This window comes from Pteropus vampyrus, unplaced genomic scaffold (assembly GCF_000151845.1).
Source record: "Pteropus vampyrus isolate Shadow unplaced genomic scaffold, Pvam_2.0 Scaffold104, whole genome shotgun sequence".
In the NCBI taxonomy this organism is placed as follows: domain Eukaryota; kingdom Metazoa; phylum Chordata; class Mammalia; order Chiroptera; family Pteropodidae; genus Pteropus; species Pteropus vampyrus.
Genome location: NW_011888885.1, coordinates 1,489,347 through 1,508,529, shown reverse-complemented (window position 1 = coordinate 1,508,529; position 19,183 = coordinate 1,489,347). Strand labels below are relative to the sequence as shown.

The following is a 19,183-nucleotide window of genomic DNA, read 5'->3' as shown; positions in this document are numbered from 1 at the left end:
TATTAACTGAAAATGGCTTGTTTAAACAATATGATCACGATTTTAAATCAGTCTCATTGTTACTGAAACTCTCCCTCCAAAGTAAAAGCAATCCTCAAAAGATAAAAATACAAGAAACAGCTTCGAATTAATTATATAAACACCTGCCACATTTTTTTTAGTGAGGTATTCTTTTGAATCTGTTTCTGAGAAGGAATCCCGAGTATGTTTGCAGAAAAGAGATCCTAGATTCGACTCAGAGATTAGTGGGTGCAGTGGAGCAGAAGAACATGGAAAGTTTTTCCCATTAGCAGGACGTGACATTTTTGTCGATCTCACAGATGTAGTTCTTCTTTCTGCAAAACTGCATACACACATTTGCATGGGCATGACCTGCGCCTACAAGAAAGGATTGGTGTTGGAGCTGACACTAGGCAGTTCAGAGGAAACTCTTGGGAGAACACCTGCCCTGCTCACCGAGGGACACAGAGTTCCCCGACAGGATGCTGACCATACTAGGGAGCGCCTGGAACTTAGTTCTCTGGCAGAAAGCAGCAGCTCTGCTCCGGACTCTGATTCCAGATTCCCTGAAAGGTTGCCTGACTTTTTTATTGCAAGTCTTGTTCTGTGGAATTGCTTTCCTTTATCATATTTGTTGCAAGTCTTGTTCGGTGGAATTGCTCTCCTTTGTCATATTTGTAAAGAGACCTATTCGTATTCAATAATAATTGCTTTCCTTTATCATATTGAATGCCAATAAGTCTCCTTACAAATATGATAAAGGAAAGCAATTATTAAAATGTAAATGCTCCCAGCCTTTCTCCTTTCCTGAAAAGAGGAATTCCATCTTTTCCTACTTAGTCTTTTATGCACATTGTGTCCCTGCCAAAAGTCATATGTAGAAATCTTAATGCTTAAAGATATGGTATTAGGAGGTGGGGGCTTTGGGAGGTAATCAGGTCAACCACCATCCTCATGAATGAACATAATGCCCCATAAAAGAGTCCTGGGAGAGTTCGCTGCCTCTTCTACATGTAAGGACACGGGAAAATCAGCAGTCTGCAATCAGGAAGAGAGCTTTCACCAGAACCTGACCATGCTGATCTTGGACTCCCAGCCTCCATAACTGTGAGAAATAAGTTTCTGTTGTTTATAAGCCACCCAATCTGTGCTATATTGCTACAGCAGCCTAAACAGACTAAGACATTTGACCTTTGAGGAGTACTGTCTCTTTCATACCCACTTCCTGGACTTTCATGATGAAAACAATAGGAAGAAAAAGATTTGGAGAGAAAGGAAAGGCCTACATAGGTTGGCTATATTGATCTACATGATGAAGATGAGTAAGAGTAAAAATATTTCATAATCTAGGGGATATTGGTAAAGGTATTCTGTGAGGTGGAGAGGAATTTAGCTAAGAGGACTCATAGAATTGTGAGAATAGGAAAAGATTGTGAGAAGTTATGCTAAGAGTATGAGTTGGATACCTTAATATTTTCCAACAAGTAAAGTTTGGAGTCCTGTCTTTATTATTCTTGTTGTTTGACTGTATTTATTTGAAAGTGGCTTTTTTTAGAGACTGGACCAGATGGAAGGGTATGTACTATGGTTATACAGATTCAACTTTTTGAATGTCTAACATGGTCTTGGAAATTTGCATCTATCAAGAGCGCCTTAAAACTATCCTGTGAGGTAGGTAATATCATGTCTATTTTATAGATGAAGAAGTAAAAGCTAAGAGAGGTTTTCTGAGTTACTTAAATTTGTAAGTGTAAATTAAAAAGTCAAGATTTCAGCCCGGGTTGTCTGACCCCAAGTCCGGTGCTTTTCCCCTTCATGCTTCCCTGGAGTTGGGGTCAGACAACTTGGGCTCAAATCCTTTGCACCTGCCTCGTGGGTTTCTTCCTCCCAGAGGAAACACAGACCTAAATGATTCTGTAAAAGCACAGACAAGTACGTCAATTGTTACTAAAGTTTTTGTGAATATGCAAGAGGGAATTACATTGTGCATCGCTCTTAAACATCTGTGTCTCCAAAGTTCTACATCCTATAGGAGCTGCTATATCTCTCCAAAATGACCCCATTTCCCATGGAGCATTTCTTCTGCACACTAGTGAGGGAAACATCCCACCTCCAGAAGGTCTGTTTGCATGTTTTCTCATGCAAAAAATTTGGTTTTTCTCTTTTAGCGTCTATCATTTGCATCCCAGCAATCACTCTGATGAGCAAAACCAAAGGTTTTCATGGGGATCTACCTTCTTTAGAATATGCAGAAAGAGGAGGAGGGTGAAAATAATAATTTGTTATTTTTCTGTATCACATATTTCTTCAGTGAACATTTATTGAGTGTCTAATGAGCACATAGGTGCCATATACAAAGTTGAGTAAGATGCCCTATCCCCAAGGAACCTCTAGGCAGTGGGAGAGAGAAACAATTGACTAGTGTGTTATGATGGAGTATAGTTCAGGATGCTATGTTGGAGTATAGTTCAGGATGTTTCAGTGGTGCATAATACGAATCTCTAATGATATTAAGGCAGGATACAGAAGGGGGGCTTTGAAGAGGAAATGGCATTGAGACTTAGTACCCGGTGATTAGATGAGAGCTATTATGCTAAGCAGTTAAGAAGTTGACATTCAAAAGAGAGAGAGCGCAGCATATGCAAAAGCACTATATGTTTGAAGACCTGCAATTCCGCATGATACAACTGAGAGGCATTCGTGAAGAAGTGTAGTAGATGAAGATGGAAGGGTGAAAAGTGTTTAGATAAAACAAGGTACTGATGTGCTAAGCCAAAGAGATTTGGAGTTTACACTGAAAGCAGTAGAGACCCATTGAAAACTTTAAACACACAAATGAGGTGATTAGTTTTATATTTAGACAGATCTCTCTGATAACAATTGTCTGGAGACTACATTGGAGGGGTGCAGACAAGATCGTTGGTCATCTCTGGCAACTCTATCCAGTAGAACTTTCAATGATGATAAAAATGTTCTATACCTGTGCTGCCCAATACCATAGCAGCTAGACACTTACTCTGTTCAGCACTTGCAATGTGGCCAATGCATCTGAGGAACTGTGTTTTTACTCTTATGTAATTTTAATGAATTTAAATAGCCACATGTGGCTGGTGGCTACCGTATTAGACAACACCACTATATATCTTTCTCCTTTTCATCTGTACTAATAGAAACCCTGATATTTAAGCTGAGCACATGCTGCCCAGAATGAAGAAAACATTTTCCAGTTAGCCTTATAGTTAAGTGCGGACCATATAATTAAGTTCTGGGCAATGAGTGTGAGCTGAAGTGCTATTTCTGGGTTATACCTTTAAAAGTAAGTGGTGCCATGCCCTTGTCCTTTCCTCTTTCTCCACAGGCTGAAATGTGGACATGGGAGAGAGGCATTTGGCTTACGTGTCATAGCAAAACAGTAAGATAGAAGTAGCCTGGGTCCCAGATGGCTTTGGTCCAGAGCTGTCATGTCAGTCAGACTTTTAAGCACAAGAGAAATAAGTTTCTATTTCATTTACACCACTCTTATGTTGGGCTTCTATCACATCGAGTTCTAGATACTATGAGTGAAGCTGCAAGTAGAGTAACCACTTAGAACATGATTAGAATAATCCAGGCAAGAGATGGAGGTCAAAACAAAGATATTGCCAATGGGAGTGGAGTGAGAACTTATCTGAGAAGGATGAAAGAATTCTTTATGCAAAGCCTAAATCTGTGAAAAACTCAAAGAAGAATACAATTCCATTCACGACTGCTTCTGTGAGCATTACTTTAACCTCACAATTCAGTACCATTTAAAAATAGAAATCTAATGAGTAAAGAGAAACAAAAATGGGACATATGCGCCTCCCCAGACCCAGCTCAGATCTGTGGCAATATAGACATAATTAAATCAGTGTAGTACCTTGACCTATTCAGAAACTGAGAAATTTTTTTTATTTCAGACTAAATGAAGGGAGGGCAAGCTAAGAGCTAACGTGTAGTACACATTCTAGAATAATTTTAAATATGTGTATTTTGTGCCTGTATTTTATATCAACAAAAATGTTGACAAGTCTTAAGAAGTGCCATCATGAAAATATAAGTTTCCTTTTAAACTGCACTATGTCCATTGCTTGCCAACAATTTCCCAAGACTCAATAATATCCTAAGCAAGTTAAGCAAGTTTCAAATTCCCATTTTTACACTAAATCTTTACATAAAACTCCCTCTCTTTTTTTCACATAAAAGTTATACAAATTCTGGTTGGAGATAGTTTGATTATGAAGGATCTTATAGGATTTTGAACGAATAAACGAATGATTATTTGTTACGTACAGGTTCCTATGATAGGCATTTTTGGAGGTGAAACCTGCAAAACACTCTGCACAGAAGGACTCTGTTCAAACCCTTGCTCTAGAGATTTGTCCAACCCTAGGGTGGCTTCTAGCAGCCTAAGGCCTTGTCCCTGGGACTACCCAGCCCCCTTTGAGTTCCTGTCCGGAAAAGCTCAGGGCTGTCAAAATAATTTAGTTTGTTCTAGTCAACACCTGACAACAGGCCCCTGACCTTCCTTTCTTAGAGCATTTGCTAAAAATAAAACAAAACAAAACAAAACAAAAAAACTTACAATTGTAAATCCTTCCCCTGTCCCTTTAAGAAGTACATATACCTCCTGCAACTCAGAGTTGTCTTTCTCAAGGACCTGAAAGCCATTCCTTTGAAATGTAATCATCGGTAAGAATAGGGCCTCTGCCTCCCAGTCTCCAAGGGAGGATAGAATCCTACTTCGATAATTTGTCAGCGAGCAGACACAGCTGGTTTAATCACATTTACACTAACCGGACTTTGTAATTTTTCCTTTCCCTGATTCTACTTGGGCCCGGAATTGCTCCCCCCACCACTACAACTCCTGCACAAATCAGAGTGGAGATCAGCATTTTGCCCTACTGTCAGTAGTTACTAACTAAAATCTGTTTTTACCACTTTACCTAATGTCTGGCTTTGTCTCTCTTGGACAAAAGCATGAGCCAGGTCTCTTGATTTAACAATTCTGTGGTGTTGGCTTTATCATACTGATTGTGCAGATGAAGAAATTGATCCTCATAAAGATTAAATAACTCACCCAACGTCACATTTGTAGTTCATTGGTATGAGCCATAGAATTACCTAATTACTGAGCCGTAAGAAACTTTAGGGTTCATCTTGGTCAGCCTTCTCATTTTACAGAGGATTCTGAGGACCAAAGAATTTAAATGTCTGTTGTTGTGAGAGTCAGAACTGGGTAGGGTTGACAGATTTAATAAATAAAAATACAGGATGCCCAGTTAAATATGAATTTCAGTTAACAACAAATAATTTTTTTGTATAAGTCTGTTCCACAGTACTTCATCAGGAAGTACATACTAAAAAATAAACAATTAGTTGTTTATTTTATCTGGCAACCCTATTTCACAGCTTCTCCTTCCCAGGGTCCTGCCTACTCATAACTTAATAAAGGAAGTATCAACTATCTCGCAATTTCTTTGTAAGAAATTTTGGTTATATCTGCATGAGTTACAAGATAAGAAGGCTATGACTTCGTGAATTTTGTGGTTTTCTTAAAACACTAAACTTTTCTGAACTTAGGAAAACCCCACAAAGTAGTATTTGTGAGAGAGGCATGATTCATTTATAAATAAATGTACCAAAAAATATTAAACTAAATTTAAAACCCTCTGTGTCTTATAAACTTAACCATATACAGTTGGCTGGACTCGCAAGCTAATATCTATCTGGACTATCTTTTAATTTCTAAGTCAGTTTCTCCTCAACTGATCCAATCAAGTTCCCCTGGACAGGAATCACAACCCTTGCTGGGAGTGGGGAGGAGCCCAGCTAGGCCCACATTAGTAGAGAAGGTAAGGTTTGGAGAAGGAGAGTGACATGGGAGGGCTCAGAGCGAGACTGTGGAGAACCAGCCTAGATGACTGTTTCTGCTGGTATCCAAACAGAGCCATGGAAAAATAGATCCGTCTGACTGGTAAGGAGACTGGTGTTACCAGACTTGACAAATAAACGAGAACAAAGTTATGTGAGTATTTTTTGGCAATAACTGTGACTTTGTAAACAGAGACACGAGTGAGGGAAATGGTGATAACATAACCTTTTTCTTTACTGACTGGCCCAGCACTACTGATAAAAGCCATGGTTTACACACAATCCCTAAGGAACGCGAAGCCTAAGAAAATGCTCCATATTTGCACGGCCTTTTCACATAGTCTTAAGTAAGCTGCAGCCACAACTCATAGCTGGAGGTAGGAGGCAGGACAAATGTTTTCTTATTGGCCCTCCCTTTCCCTGCACCCATTTTATAAAGAAAGCTGTTGAGTTTCAAATGCATCAGGGACCACCAGTTCAAGGTCAGTTAAGATGACAGAGCTAGAACTCCAACCAGGCCCCCTGACGCTGTACTGTAGGAATTCTTATCTGAGTGGGAGGGTCTGCAGAGTAGGAGCTGAGCTGAGCTGAGCTGAGGGCCATGGAATGAGTGTGACTTCCGAGTTCACAAGCTGAACATTCAGTATGGAAACACAAACTTTGAACAAGTGCACGTGGGTTCTTTTCATTGCAGAGAAGCCCCACTTGGTTTAGCTCATACAAAGGTCAGTTTATTATAAGCAGTCTGGTTCACAAAAGCCTAAGGCAGGAAACACAATATTGTCAATCCTCTGGGAATTATACAGCTGACAGGAAATGAGGTCTTTCTATGGCTGTGTAATCTTTCATTTATGTTTCTCTCTCTGCTCCTCTTCCTGTTGATGTGCTTCTTCTGCTTACTTATTGGCTTGTCAGTGACCTTCAAATGGCTACCCCATCTCTGAGGCTCCATGACATTTCATCCTGCCCTTTTCTGCCCTGGGAAAACAAACATTTCAGCATAGAGGTTAAGGGCACAGACCCTAGAGACAGATGTTTGAGTTTAACTACTGATTTATCACTTAACTTCTCTGGTTCCAGTTTCCTCATCTGTAAAATGGAGCTAGTAACAGCCTCAACCTCATAGGATAGTGTGAGGAATCCTTAAATACTCAGCACAGTGATGGCACATAGTCCATGCTCAATAAATATAGCCATGTTGGTATTATGATTATAGCAACTCTGGTATTTATAGCTCCAGGTTGAGTATTTCCAAGTCCCAATTTGAAATTCTCCGTGGAGACAGCCATTGGCTCAGCTCATCTTGTCCTCATAAGGCCATAAGTGCTTGGGCTTTCTATAAATTGGCTGCCCTGATCCAATCAACTCAGGCTAGAGAGGTGGACTATGGTGGAACAAGCACAGTTGACTCATCTGCCATTTCATTGGGGACTGTGAGTAGGAAGTAGTTCTTTTAGAAGGGGATATGAGTGTAGCTAGCACCCAAAAAATGCTTACTACTGTGTGCAAGGATTTGTTCTCAGATGTTAAATATCTAATTTTAATTAGTGCTCGCAGCCCCTGGATTATAGCCACCTGCTCTTTCTTGCTCCCGTTGGGCTAAATAGAGAATTCTTCTCAATCTCCCTTCAATTGTACACTTTTCTACGTCCCAGAAATTTGCACACTCAGCCCACCTTTGTCAAATGCCTATGACAGTATATAAGGCATTATGTCCTGCACTGTGCATCTTACGAAGTGGGGATGGTGGGGTCAGGTCAGAGGATGGGATATAAAGATGAATAAAGAGCAGTTTCTGTCTTTCAAGGCAGCAAAGGGTAACTTAAAATCTGGTGGGCTTCACAAAACAACTCTAAATCAAGGGAGTGTATGATAAATATGGTAATGGAGGCATAAAGTGTTAAGACACCACAGAGAAGGATAGATATGTTCTGTCTGCTGGGGTTTTAAAGAAAATCTTCATGGAGAAAGTCATTTGTCTGGCATAGTGAAGGATGGAAAGACACCAACCAGCAAAGGTGAGTAACGAGTATATTACATACAGGTTAACTGAATATCTCGAATAAGTTTTCAGAGATGAGAAGGTACAGAGCCCATTGAAAGCACAGTTAATGGTCTGGTTTGGTTCAAGGATCGAGTTTTTACTTAATGGGAAAGAATGTTGTTGTATAGTGGTTTGATAGCATTTCAAACCACTAGCTCGGAAACCCACTTGTTTATGGCCAAATAAAATAATATTACTTTTAAGAGTAGCATTGTTTTGATCTAAGAATGGAGTTGTTTTTATAAGTAATGTTATTTTGGTGTCAGAGTGAAGTTGTTGTCATCATTGATATCTGTGGTTGCCAATAACCTCTCAGTAGCAACAGGTGCCACTGGGGGCTTATCAATAAGAACGTATGCAACTATGGCAAGGGGATGTTTAGACAATAAATACCCCGAGTTTGTGAGAACTGTGTGAGAGCGTTCGGTCTGGGCAAAGTTACCCTTTGCTGATCTAAATAGCTCTCCAGAGACCTTGAGGCATTAGCTCCCACCATGTAAGGTGATTCTTTACAGGCAGTGGTGAAAACCACACAGTGGCCCCATAAAGGAGATCATCTTGCTCATCAACACTGTCACTGTTGTTCCCTAGCAACTGTGCTCCAGTAACAGGGGACTTTCTCTTTGGCAGTTGGACTCAACTCTTGGTTGGCTAAGTCGACTCTCCTGAGAACTATCTCTGAGAAATGTACAACTCAACTGAATTTGAACTTCATTCCTTTCGTCTCCCCTTGCCTGGAACGATAGTATAATTAATTTATCATTGGTTTAGACTATGTAATGTCTTTATTAGCTTATTAAGCGACAGTATCCTGTATACAACTGGCTTGTGAAATTATTATAATTCCCACAGTGAACCTACATTAAAGGAATTAATGGCAAGGACAAGCTCAGTCCCTGAGCATAAATTTGCCTCCTCTGCAAAATAAATATGTTATGTGTGTAGAAGCATTGGCATCAGATGCTGAGCTAAGGAGTTGGTGCCTGATTTTATAAACAAGTAGAACCTGCAAAAGAGAAGTAATCAAATATCTGCTGTCTAATTTTGTTTTTATGTTATTATTTTGTTAGTTGCATGTGTTGTAAATGTCCATTTAGGTGTTTCATCCTCCCAGCTTCTAGAAGGCAGGAATTATGTAATAACTAACGTAGCCTGAGTACTCACTTTTGTACCTGCCAGGTGTTAATGTAAGCACTCAACTTGTGTTATATCCTCATCATAACCCTCTGAGGTAGACATCATTATCCTCATTTTACTGATGATGAGGCTAGCACTCAGAAGAAAGCAACCTACCTGGAAGGTCACCACCTGGAAAGTGATAAAGCTGATACCTGAACCCAGGCATACTATTGTGTCACACTGCCTTCCACTAGCTCGGAAATCCTTTTCCAGCAACATCTAATCTAACTTAAACAATAATTCCGGGCTTTAAAGAAAAGAATTTATTGCAAGCTATGCACAAGGTGATGCTTTTGATAATCATAAAGATAGGAGTGGTGGAAGCTTAGTTACCTATGGCCTGGCTCTCTATAGGTCTCCTTTCTCTGGATGTGAGAGAGAAAAAATGCAGTCTTGACCCTAACTTGGCATTTGGAATTAGATATCTGCCTCAAAGACAGGAGAGCAATTCTCTAAAGGACTTCAAGTCCTGAATAATTTATGTAGTGTCTCATTTTCCTCTTAGATGAAGCTTTTACTTTCAAACCACAAGAACAAACAGAAGCACAGGTGTTTTCTTAGAATCACCAGGTATCAGAGTTGGAAGGACTTTCAGCTGTTGTTTGGTTCAACCTCTCCAATCCAAACCGGGTTCTTGGATCCCTCACTACCATGTTACCATCTGTCCCAGCCGTTCTCAGCCCATTTTTCCCCCCACTCCCCCTCACTGACGGATGGTGCTCACGTGTGAGCTACATTAACTCTGCTGATGCGATAAGACAGTTAGTGGGTTGTGTGCAATTCCTGGCAAGCTAACTTTAAGCCACGCCTTTTATTTTTCACTCAAAGTGAATCAATAATGCAAATAATTAGGAGGGATGTTATTACAGAGACAGACTTGATTGTATTCTGAAGAGTATTTTTAAAGTCATTCATTTGCAAAGGTTGGCAGTTTAATTATTAATAGCCAAAATTACTGGTCACACTCCACTCTGCTGTCCTTTATACATAACTTTTGTGGACGAAAAGTGCTGATTTCACCAGCGGTCGAAATCATCCAGTGACTGGGAGTTCACCATTTCCGATTCATGACAACTTTGGACAGTTTTACTGTCAGCAAATTCTTCCTTTTATTCAGTTGGAAAATGTCTCTAACTGCAACTGGTCCATTATAGCACTGCATATCCATTTGTGCCCTGCTCTGTATCTTCTCCTAATGTTCTTAGAACCTGTTCTAAATTCTTACAATTTTCATCAGGTCTTTCACTCCAATTCCATTGCCTGTATTCAGCAGATGACCTTCCCTCGGACATGCTAAATGCCCAGAAAGTTTTGCTTATCTCTTCCTCTATAAAATAGTTCACACGAATGTCCCAACTTCTAGATTCTATTCTAACAAAATTTTATGTTTCTCTTCTGGCTGCGATCTCAGAGGAAGGGACTCGTCCCATCTATAAGGCTTATCTGTCCATTCAGGTTCAAAATCTGTATCTTCTTCGGCTAATTCAGGGACATGGTTACTTTACACATAAGAAAGAGTGTCATTTCTCTTAGGTATAAATAATTTTATTTCCTCAAAGGATAACTTCACTCTGAGCAAATGTGCCGTTTTAGAAATTTGAGTAGTGAATTTCATCTTTATCAAAGAAACTCCCGAGTCATTCGTTCATTTGCTGTACAGTATTCTTAATTTTAGTTGCAGATCAGAATTACTTGGGGAGGTTTGAAAAAATCTTGATGCTCAGGCCATATTAATAAAGTCAGAATTTCTGGATATGGGGGTAGGAACCAAGCAGCGGTATTTTTAAAGCTCTCCAGGTGATTCCAGGCATATCCAAGTTTGGGAACTCCTGGTCCAAATCCAATCCTTGCGGCTCAATGCATGGTCCTAGACTACTACCACCATCATCATGGGGGAGCTGGTTAAAAATGTAGACTCTCAGGTCCCATTTATTGAATCAGAATCCACATTTTAACCAGATATCCTGCTCATTCCTATGCACATTATAATTTGAGAGGCAGTGGTCTAGACCAGATGCTAGAAGAGGAGTCAGCACACCAAAATCTGTAGACCAGATCCAGCTCTGTGCCTTCTTTTCTAAATAAAGTTTTATTAAACAAGCCCCCCCCCCCGCCCGTTCCTTCACATGTTGTCTGTGGTTGCTTTTGTGTAGAGTCGCAGAGTCAAGCAGTTGTAACAGAGATCTCATGACTGACAGAACCTAAAATATTTGCTATCTGGCCTTTTACAGAAAAAGTTTGCCAAGCACTGTTTTAGAAGATAGAATGGTTACATTCAGCCAAGAAAGCATCTGTGGGATTTTGTCGGGGTGGAGAGGAAGACAAGATGCATTTGCCCTTATACTGATGTCATGTCCCTCATGAAGACAGTTCTTCTGACACAGGCCTTTTATATTCACATATACCAGAGTCGTTCTGCCCAAATGAGCCTGTTGTTTCTAATATAATTAATTCCGTATATATTCTCCAGAGAAACAGATGGGCCAGCACAAATCCGCCCTCAGAATCCTGCTCAGACACAAACAGACATTTTATGTCATTTAAACGAAGTTGCAGAATCATTTGGCTAATGCAATACTACAAAGTCTCTACTGGAAAAACAGGACTGCGTGAATCAGGAAGATGAGTTCTGCCTGGCAGTCAAGGCAATCTCTTCTATTCTACTTCACCTAAAAAATAAGGAAGTTTCCATTTTTTCCCCTCTCTATATATTAGCTTGACTATATCGTTTTAAAAATGTATGCCTTTTATATTAAGTAACCACTGCCCCCCAGTTAGAAAACCAGAACTTAATTTGGTTTGCTCAGTAAAGGTGTACGTGGAGCCGATCTGCTCTACGTGGCACGCTTTGGCAAGATAGCTGGCACAGTCTAGGTTTCAGTCTTTCCTCTGTAATCATAGGACAGACAGAAGCTAACCAGCTCAAGGAGATATTGATCTGTGATCTCGCCCCATTGGATACTATATAGCATTCCTTCTCGAACTCAAGCTTACTAGGAAATTACCTGGCCATCTTGTTAAATTGCAATTTCTGATTCAGTGATTCTAGGGCTGGGCCTGAGATTTGGTAGTTTCTAGCAGGGTCCAAGGTGACGTTGATGATCAGAGAATCATGCCTTGAATAGTGAGAGTCTAGGGCGAGGGTTGGCCTATGGTCACATCTGGCCCACCGCTTATTTCTATAAATAAAGTTTTATTGGAACATAACCATGCTCATTCACTCAGATGTTGTCTGTGGCTGTTTTTATGCTACAATGGCAGAGTCAAGTAGGCCACAGAGACTATATGGCCTGCCAAGCCTAAAATATTTACTATCTACCCCTTACAGAAAAAGTTTGCAACATTGATTCTCCAAAGGTGGCCCAAGGACAACCTGCATCAGCACCATTTGGAGGTTTTGTTACAAATGTTGATTCCCGATGTCATCCCAGACCTACTCCTAAGACAGCCTGGGAGTGGGCCTGGTAAGCTCCATTGTTTTCAAGCTGCTCAGGTGATGCTGAGGGGCCACACTTCGAGGAGCAAGACCATATTCTGTCTTCTTGAGGAAACCTCCTGTCAGAGTCATTCACGGAAGGACATTTTCCTGGCATGGGATGCATTCGTTAAGGAACACATGCTTAACTAGATGCATAAACCTGGGTCTTGCTGAAGCCCTTTGAGCCATGCAGGTCTCTTTTCTGCCATCAAAGTGCTGATGAGAGGTGGGCTGTTTGAATCGCAGTGGTGCCCAGGAGGCTGACGCTGGGGCAGAAATTTGTTTGCAGAAGATTTATTAGGGAGCGCTTTTGGATTAACATCTGTAGAAGGAAGGGAAGAGGAGGGAAGTAAAACTTGGGAGTGGTGGTGGTGCGGGGCAGGGGCTTCCCAAGACAGGCTGCAATACAATTTCAAGGGAGATCTTAGCTGACCTCGTGGGAAACTCGGAAACTGAGATAGCCCTTCATACTGGTCCCCAAATAGAGTGAGAGTCAGACTTTTGTTCCCTCCATAGTGACCCTAAGGATGGGGCGTACCCTTGGGCCAGGCAGTTCTCAATTCCTGAAGAGAGATGAGAGATGAGGGCCGACTTTAAGCAGTATTCTTGGCAGCTAGAAAACAATTCTGGGCAGGGTGGGGGAGGGAGGTCAGGATCTAAAAAGTGCTATGCTCACAACCCCCATTCCACAAGATGTCCTTTTCACAAATGGCAGTTACCATTTATTAAGCTCCCCTTAGGTGCCAAGCAATATCTTTGCTTATTTAATCCCCACAGTATCCTTAAGAGGTTGGAATTATTAGCTTACTTTCAAAAATGGCAAAACAGAGGCTCAGAGAGGATGGTTAAGTAAATTTCCCCACAGCAAGGAAGTGATTGATTCCGATCTAGATTTGCTAAAACCTAAGGTCATGATTTTCATTAAACCAGCATTTTCCAATCTGTATTCCTTAGAACAGATGTTCATAGGTGTTACATAAAAGAGAGAGAAAAAAGATTGTATGGTCAAGTAGCTTTTGGAAATCTTGCATTAAACATAAACAGTTTTCTTTACAGTAAGTAGGCTTTTCAGAACCTTTAACATGCCAGTGTGCAGTGTGACTCTCCAAGAGTCATTAACATGCATGATGTTTTGGGGCCCTAATGCTTTACCTTAATCAGTCTCCATGGCACCTCCCCCACACTCCTTCACTTTCTCCCTTGCGGAGAAGGGAACTTTCACAGGGCTTTCTTACAGAAGGAATGGAATGTGGAGTTTACACTTTGTTGCCTTTGGTCCTGATTTAGAAATGTCCTGGGCATAGGGAGGTAAGGTGGGATAGGAGGGTTGGGAGGGCAGCCTCTGTGCAAGGATGGCACAAAGTGAAACAAGTCCTTCCCACATTCCCACCCGAGCTTGGCAATGAGCGATATCTATTTCCCACAGCTGCTGGGCGCTGGTGGTCAAGGGGCCTCCCACTCTTTGCAAGGCTCTTTGCGTTTGGTGCTACACCTTCTAGTTGCCATATATACTGTTGATATTTTTAAAACTACCAATGACAACGAACCATACTGACAACCTTAAATCCCTTCCAAAAGAGGTTTGAAATGCCTCCACTTAAACCTTTTTGTTTAGTGTTTGTATAAAATAAAGTTGCGAAATCAATCACAACGCAAAGTTACTTTTGCTAAAAATTTTTCCCTTAGTAAGAAACTATGGAGGAAACACTCCACGGAGACGCTGGGGTGGGGCTGATGGCAGCAAGATGGACAGAAGGTGGGCAGGTGTATGGGAGTGCAGCCTCCTGTTTTGAAACCTTTCTCGTGGACTGGTTCTGGCAAGGTCATTTGTGTTGCAGTTTGCCTCGAGAGTTGTACCTTGTAGAAGTCATGTAACTTGTAGAAATCAAACCCTATTTTCGACAATTCAGTTAGAGGATTAGAATCTGTGTCATCTCCAATCACTCAGAGGAGTTGGCCTGGGTCACTCTCACTGAACTTAAGATGGAGAAAGACTCTTTGGCTGGTACAGTTTTGGAGACTGTTCAGATTTTAGCAGAATTCTCGTGCATTCTAATTATTAATCAGACTATTCCTCACCTGTAGGTTTTGGGTTTACATAGTGCATTTCCTCCTATTGGTGGAACATGACATTGAAGACCTGAAGAAGGTCAAGATTTGAGCTTAGCGTGCCGGACCATTTCTGGCCTGAGGGGCAGACTTGCAATTTAAAATCCCCCCAACATATCCCACTGTTTGAACCTTGCATCTCTTGCCTCAGGTCACAAGGGTTCTTGCCCTTGGTTATTAAACAAGCAGACTGGTGTGGTGAAAATAGGCCAGGGAGGACCATGGAGGACACTTTAAAAACAGAACCATAAAACTTTAGAAGGGAAGCGATTTGTCCATCCATGAGCAACTTTCTTTACAAAATTTCATAATCGAACAAAATAAAAGAGATTGTGAAACTGACTAATCTAAGCTCTGGTTACAGCAAGGCTAAGTTGGAAAGAATCTTATCCTTTTTATGAAGGCCTGGAGAGGTAAAATTATGTCCCCCAGGTCCCACAGCTGTTAGCTTCAGAGATGGAATAAATGGCCAAGTGTGCCGAGCCCACTTGACTGCTTCCCCTTCCTGCTTTCAAATCTGAATCAGTTGACCACTAAATTAAACACTGAATAATATTCTAGCAGGATAGAGGTTATTTTATTATACTACTTCCTAAGAAATGGAGCTTTCGCAATAGCGGTAGCTGCGTTAATAAATATTTAAAGGGTAAAAATGGAAGACATGAGTTTCCTGGGTCAGGAGAGCACTAAATAATCTGGAATTCAGATGGGGGTTTTCTGAGCATGTGTTGTGTCTGTTTTAAGCATTTACTGCAAGTGGAACAATTCACTTCAGACCTGTCATGAACTGGCCTTGAAATGTTCTCTTTTTAAGAGACCTGTGCTGTATAATTGAATATTTTCCTCATCACTAAAGTGAGAAGATTATTAGTAACTATATCATAGAGTTAATGTGGAGATCAAATGCACTTGTCATACCAAATCTTAGAACGTTGCCTGGCACTTAGCACACACTCAGTTAAACATTAGCTAATGTTTGTTGTTATTTTTATTTTTTAAAATAAATTTTAATTTGGAAAACATTCAACTATATGGAAAAGTTGAGAAAATGGTATAATGACCACCCAAATTCCCAAAATCCAGGTTTAACAACTGTTAACATTTTGCCATATTTGCTTTACCTTATGTATAGGCATGTGTGCATGTATGTATGTGTGCGTGTATATATATATATAGAGAGAGAGATATATGTATTTTTTTTTTTGCTGAAACTTTTGAAAATAAGTGTTAGACATCATGACACATCAGCCCTACATACCTGAACATTCATGTCCTAAAAAGGACCGTTTCCCTCATAACTGTATTATTATAATAAGAAAAGAAATAATAATTCCCTAATAACTAATTTCTGGTTTATAATCAGATGTTCTTAATTGCCCATTTTATAGTTCTCTTTTTGAACCAGATCTGCTGAAGTGTCACATAATACATTTGGTTTGATATCTCTTTAGTCTCTTCTAATCTAGAAAAGTAGCCCACCCCACCTTTTACTTTCCCATGGCATCGCTGTTTTAAAGTAAGAAGGCCAATTGTCTTGAGGAATATCTTACATGCTATCATGTCTAAGTGTTTATTACATTATTTAACTTATTTCTTATTTCTCTGTCTTGGATATTTCCTATAAAATGGAAACTAGTTCTAATGGCTTCATTATATTCAGGATAAATATTTCAGACAAAAATACAGTGCATCATAGGTCATGTTGGATACTTCAATTGTATTGTTTTAGTAGACACATCATGTCAGGCTGTCAGCATTAGCTATTATTATTACCGAGAAAGGATATAATACTAAAACCCTCTTCTGATAGACATGCCCAGGACATGGTACCAACAAGGATAGTTAGTTTCTGTGTGTAATGGTGGTAGTGGTAAAGGGCAGGGTCGGGGAGTCAAAAACAAACAAACAAACAAACACGGAGATCTCTGGTTTCCATTAGAGAGTTTGGATAATTCAATATCTAGGCCGATCTTATAGAGTGTCTCCTGTCGGGTTTAGGGTTGAAATTTTCAAAATTTATTTCAGCTAAAAAATGTCTAAGTATTGTCATTGCTAAATATTGTGCCAAATACCTAGGATGGGAGACAAAGCTGAACTTGAGCATTACAGTCAAGTGACTTCTTAAAATTATCTAACACTGGCAGAAAGGAATCCCTGTGCAGCTTACCATTGAAAGACATGGGTTTAAACTGCATAGGTCCACTTATATGGGGATTTTTTTCAATAAATACCTGTACTATTCTTGATCTGTGATTGGGAATCTGGGACTGTGGAGGACCAACTATATGCATTGATCTACTACGCCATTTTATATAGGGGACTTGAGCATCCTTGGATTTTGGTATCTGCAGGAGTCCTGGAAACAATTTCTTGGGAATACCAAAACATAACAAGTTTTGCTTTGTTTACTCTCATTAAGGCCATTATTTGTAGGCTATAGGAGCCATATTTGCTTTTCTTTTTGTTCTTCAGTTATTCTCGAAGTTCAAACAGAAGTGGACCCAGGGGGTAACACAGCAGAGGAAGCCATCAGAAGAGACTTATGAGGATGTGGTTAGATAATATTCAGTGAGTGATGTGTTTACATTTTTTTCCACTCACCCAGTCATCATAAGAAAAACCACCTCAGGTCAGGAACTTAGCTTGGAGTAGACATGAGAAGCTAACATTTATTCAAAAGCAGTTTCTGCTTTGTCTGGAGATCAGTATTGTCCCTATCTACTGATTTTTCTTATCCATATGATAATTTATCACATATCTGACAGATGGGTTCAAACCCTGGCTGCTTCTCATAATGACTCTATGCTGGACAATTAATCTCACAGCTTCCATATCCTTTTAAAAAATTATAATAAAATATACATATAAATTTTACCATTTTTAAGTGTACAGTTAGTGACATTAAATACATTCACAGTGCTGTGTGACCATCACCACTATTTCTTCATCCCAAACAGAAAGTCAGTACACGTTAAATAATAACTCCCACTTCTTCCCTCCCCTCAACCTCTGGTCACCTCTATTCCACTTTCTGTCTCTGTGGGTTTGCCTATTCTAGGTACCTCATATAAGTAGAATCATATATTTGTCCTTTTGTGTTTGACTCGTTTCATTTAGCATAACGTCATAAGCATAATGTCTTAATGTCTCATCCACGTTGTAGCATGTATCAGAATTTCCTTCCTTTTTCAGGCTAAATAATATTCCAGTGTGTGTGTATACATATATTTTGTTTGTTCGTCTTTCTGGTGATGGACATTTGTTTCTACCTTTTTGCTATTGTGTCCATATCTTCTAAAGGGGATAGAAGACAAGATGACTAGGAAAAGGCCTGGAGCACTGGAAGTAATCAGTTGATGTTATTTTGTTCCTTTCTCCCATAAACAAGTTTATGTATCTACTTTGGAACTTAAGGAACAGAATGTGACGAAGAGGACATGACAATTCTTTCCCGGTGCCTTTTCTGATCTTCTGTTACAATTTCTCTAATTAATAGTTTGGTTCTTTAAATTATTTAGGGGAGGAAGTTTTCCTGAGGGTATGGGTACAGAGGGGGACAGGATGAGAGTGGAAGACAGAAACATGTATTCAGTTGGTTATACATTGCTAGGCCTAAGAACATTTGTTAGCTAAATAATGTTCTGACTTTTTCCAAAACAGCAATAGAGCTTAATAGAGATAGTGATCTTTGAAACTTGAGAGTCCTTATTGCAAAAGCCTCAAGTGTTTAGATCTGTGTCATCAGGATTGGGAAATGAAGATTTTTATCTTGCTTCAATCCTTTTCTTCTTTCTAGGGCAGATGCTTCCCTCCCCCCATACACAGATGGCAGTAAGAGAGGGCAAAGGCTATGTTTTCCTTCTGTAACTTAGAAGAAATATGTGTTTTAAAGGATCCCGACAAAGAACATACTTAATCTTGAATTTGAAGAGATTTAGACTATGATACTCCAAAATATGTCACTCTGACCTAAGGATTATTTTAAGCTCATGACAATTGAGAGAAGGCAGACACAAGAAAAACTGTCTGCCTTCCCCTCTCCACTGAGAAGGGCAGAAAGATTTTTTTTTTTTTTTTTTTTAATGCCTACAGCACCTGGTCTTCCTTGGTAGTCTCCCAGCCAAGCACTAATCAGGTCCAACCCTGCTTAGCTTCCAAGATCAGACGGGATCAGGCATGTCTAGGGTGGCATGGCCATAGACTTTTTTTTTTTGGCTCTAACTTTATTTCTTGGAATTGTAGGATTTAAAAGCTCTAGGATTTATTTATTTTTATTAAATTTGTTGGAGTGATATTGGTTAATAACATTATATAGGTTTCAAGTACACGATTCAATAACACATCATATGTATATTGCTCTGCGTGTTCACCATCCAAAGTTAAATTTCCTTCCATCACCATATATCCCACACATGAGTGAAGTCATATAGTTCTCAACTTTTTCTGTCTTAATTATTCGACTTAGCATAATAATCTCAAGA

The 19,183-nt window shown here is 39.9% G+C and overlaps 1 pseudogene; it reads right to left on the bottom strand.

The window, feature by feature from the left end:
* Positions 1 to 18,785: 18,785 nt before the first annotated feature.
* Positions 18,786 to 18,904, bottom strand: LOC111742961 (annotated as a pseudogene).
* Between the last annotated feature and the right edge of the window lie 279 nt (positions 18,905 to 19,183).